General features: G+C 37.6%; 1 pseudogene; it reads right to left on the bottom strand.

The window, feature by feature from the left end:
• Positions 1-341: 341 nt before the first annotated feature.
• On the bottom strand, positions 342-2,194 carry LOC120115607 (annotated as a pseudogene).
• Between the last annotated feature and the right edge of the window lie 2,024 nt (positions 2,195-4,218).

The following is a 4,218-nucleotide window of genomic DNA, read 5'->3' as shown; positions in this document are numbered from 1 at the left end:
GAAACACTTAAGCAGATCAATGATGCACATCAATGTTATAACATTTATCATTCCACAAATCCAAACATTCAGTTTAGGCCAGGAGAAGTAAATATAAAAGCTGAGGCTACTCTTATAAAAGATAAACACTTAAGATCAATGATGCACATCAATGTTAGAACATTTATCATTCCGCAAATCCAAACATTCAATTTAGTCCAGGAGAACTTTATTTTACCTAACAGGGCTTCACCTTACAAGAACCAAATCATACAGTATTAAACATGACAAGAGAAATATACACATTTCTTGGTTTGATAAAAAGAATACTCCTTAGCAATACGCTTATGTCGTTATATCAAGCATCACCCTGCTACATGGTTGTTTCATTTCTTTGCAAGCAACTTCTTTGGAAGCTCATCAAAAGGTGTAAACTTTAGCAAGAAAAGACGGGCAGCTCGCTCTTACAATGTATCACCACATTTAAGCTCGCATTCCTGCAGTTCATATTTTAGCCGCTCCAATCCAAGAACCTTTAGAAATGATAAAAACAGTTAATGATGTATCATCGTTAAGTATTATAAAAGCAACTGCATCAACACGAGGCCCATGATAATTCAATTCATATGTTGATTTTAAATTTCACTCCATGATATCTTTTCTTCAATTATTCAATTTGTCTGGTCCAATAACTTTGTACACAAGAACATGAAGACAAAGCTAAAATAATATCAAATAGCTATGTCCAAATTTACTTGCGCTAAAGGAAAGCATTTGATAAAATTGCAACTACAAATCGTTGAATATCCTATATCATCTAGGTATGCAATCATTGAGTTAGTTGAAAGCAATATTTTTTCTAACGATGTATCAATGGTATTGATCTTTATTAGTATTAAGCTCAGGAAAAAGGTAAAGAAATTCAAGTGTCCAACCATACCTCCATCTCTTATGAAGAATTGAAGTCGTTAAAGTTCAATGGCTTTTCTGGTTCTGTAATGTTAGCATTTGAAACTACTATTTCTTTTTGAACTTCTGATTCCAGTTTAGAAGAGCAATTGACCTCATTATTTAGTTCACTTCCAACTCCTCCATTTTCTGCAAGTAGAACACTGGAATGTTGACCAAATATTTCCCCTGGATCTTCCGTTTTAGTTCCATTATGTTCCATCAGCTTGAGCTGCTTCACTTCCAGCAATGGCATATGCTTCAACCATGGTAGGAGCATCTTCACCACAAGATTCCGAGCTTTGCTGCAGAATAACCTCTTTCTCTTCCTCAGAACCAGTCTCACTTGAGGCTCCACCTGAAAATTCCATATCCTGATTCCCCCTGAAACCAAACAAGAACTCCCCTCAGTTCCCTTACTAGAATCAGAATGATTCCCATTGTTTAAAACTACAGATTTCTCATTCTCTTCTTCATCCACACCGCTATCATCACTATCAATCTCATCCACTTTCCTTTTCCCCATCCTAAATGATCAAGCAAAAACAAATAAATGATCAAAACATTAATACCAACCTAAATTACCAGCAAATTAAATGATCTTAAAAACTTACCAAATCTTCAATTTTTTTGGGTCAGCTCCTCCTGGCACCACCTTCCGTTTTCCACTTTGGCACGCTACCCTAACAGACTCTTCAACCACCGCCACACACCTCGATGATTGCTCACTATACTTTACCACATACTTCTTAGCCTCTCCATCTCCAACTTATTTTTTTCCAAGTTTTTGCTTTCTTCTTAATAAAGTCTTCCGCGATCTTCTCCAACCTCCTCTGTTCCTCATCCGCTTTCCACTCCTCCAACCTTTTTTAATTGTGTTCACATGCCTCAGCCTCCTCCCGCTCATGTCTCGGAACACCTCGAAATTGTTCGTATTTTTTTGTCCGACCTTCGTGGCTGCGCCACGTAACAACGATCCGAAAACTCTATTTCCACCAATAAGCCAGAGGAAGAGATTGAGGGTGGCATTGGAGTGGGAAATATCTGAATCGTCATTGAGTTAATGGCCACCAATCAGGCACTGGAGGTTGATAGAGATTTTGGTAATTTCATAAATTCGGTGCTTGACATCGCCGACTTGGATTTGAGGGGCCGGGAATTGAAGCGACAGAGTCCCGCCATTTAGAAGTTTAACGAATAGATGTAGCTGCCTTGGGTTGAGGTTCTTATTGTTGATATCATTTCCGCTAATTTTATGATCTTCCATAACTTATACGAACAATGTGATCTTTGAAATTGGAAGAGGAATTATACTCTGGGAGCTTCTCTCACCAAATTGAAGAAGAGTTTTTTCCTTCGCAGAATCAAGCTTACTGGAGAAGGGTATTTTAGCCAATAGAGATGAGAATAAACAAATACCTGAGGGAGAGGTGGGACTAACATCCCCAGTAAAACAGAACAAAAGAATTACTGTTGGTATTGAAGTTTTACCTTGGCTTGGGAATGTGGTCTATCCAAACATGGGTATTTTAACCAGGAAAAAAATATTCCTTTCAGTAATGCAAAAATCCGGGAACCAAACACCTCCTAAGTAATTTGTTCATTAAAGAAAAAAAGAGAGAATTAAACTATTCTTAGGCTATTTTTCTTAGTTCGATCTAATTAATAGGGTTGAGTATTAAATCGAGTAGAGTCGAGTTAAAATATTTCGAATTATTCTAGTTGATAATTCCAATTTTATAACTTAAATTTAATTTAAAATTTTTTATTAGGGTTGAGTTATTCGAGTTTTTGTATAAATTTAATTGTAAATATTTATAATATTTTGATACTATTTGATTTTAATTTAAATAATTTTCTATAACTATATACGAATTATATATTTCTTCATATTTTTTCATATATAATATGCATATATCATACAGAGTCAATGGATTTGAATCAAATTTAAAAATCAATCCATTAATCACTAAAAAATTTGAGCTATTCGAGTTATGTTTTATAATTATACTCAAATTTGAACTTTTTCGAGTCAAGTAAAGTTTACGAAATTGTAAATCAAAATAAATTAGAATCAAATTTTTCCGAGTCATGTAACAACCCGAATATTTACAAAATAATATTTAATTGAAATTGGACGTTAATTGTGAAAATTGGTGAAATTTAATGACTGAACTAAAATTTATGAAAAGTTATAGGTCATTTTATAAGTTGAAGGAAATTCAGGGACCAAGCCCTGAATTCCTCCAAGGAGTGTCGTCAGGCTTATAATTTAAGCGTGGTTTCTGATTGTAAATCAGAAAACACAATTGAGAATTTGCTCAATTTTCCTTCTCTCGTACCCTTACTTCCAAGCCCGATTCCGACGCCGTTCGACGTCCAATCGTAAAATTGAAACCACCGTTGTGTTCATCATCAAGCGAGGAACAAACCCTTCAAATTAATTGAAGTGAAACGCTGCCAAACGTCGGGAATTTTCAGTCAAAGCATCGTCGTTTTTTTTAGCTCTATCGCCGGGAAAAACTTAAATTCACCGCCGATCGTTGTTCCGTTTACGACACCTCCTGCACCATCATGTTCCTTGTGTCGTTTCGAGTCCGCCGGTGTCAACCTTGTTCGCCGTCGACGGCGGCGCGTGAGGAGGTGGAGCAGTCAAAGATTCGGCCGAGTTGAAATACGAGCTCTCCGCCGTTCAAAAATTTGAACCGATCGTTGTAAGTATCTCGGAATCGCTCAAAATAATTTTTAGAAATTTTTCCGGGAATTTTCCGACACCGTGGCACTGTTCACGCGCCGCCGCAGGGAGAGTGAGCTGCTGGAAAACCGGTTTGACCAGTTTTGAACCGGTTTGACCGGTTCGAACTGGTTTGACCGGTCTGAACCGGGTTGACCCGACCCGACCCGACTGTTGACCCGACCCAACTGTTGACCCGACCCGACCGTTGACCCGACCCGACCGTTGACCGTGACCGTTGACTTTCTTTGACTAAAACTTAAAATGGCTTTGACCGACCCTTAAACGACCGTAAATCTTTTCCGAGTATACCTATCCTGATAGTTTTCGACGTGCCAAATCCATTTTTCGACGTCCTGATTCCGTTTCCGCAATCCGTTTGGCCAAATTCAGACTCGAAATACCCCAAATTGATAGTCAAACTCGAAAAATGCTTATATACTTAAGAAGACTAGCTTTGAACAATTAAATAGGATTTGGGACTGATAGATTATTATTGTTTGAAGGTACAAGAGACTCTCCGGATCGTTCGACAGCTCGACCCAGCTCTTCTAGAT

Source organism: Hibiscus syriacus, unplaced genomic scaffold, assembly GCF_006381635.1.
Source record: "Hibiscus syriacus cultivar Baekdansim isolate YM2019G1 unplaced genomic scaffold, ASM638163v2 tig00110267_pilon, whole genome shotgun sequence".
In the NCBI taxonomy this organism is placed as follows: Eukaryota; Viridiplantae; Streptophyta; class Magnoliopsida; order Malvales; family Malvaceae; genus Hibiscus; species Hibiscus syriacus.
Note: the sequence above shows the minus strand (reverse complement) of the source record. Positions and strands in the feature narration are given on the sequence as shown.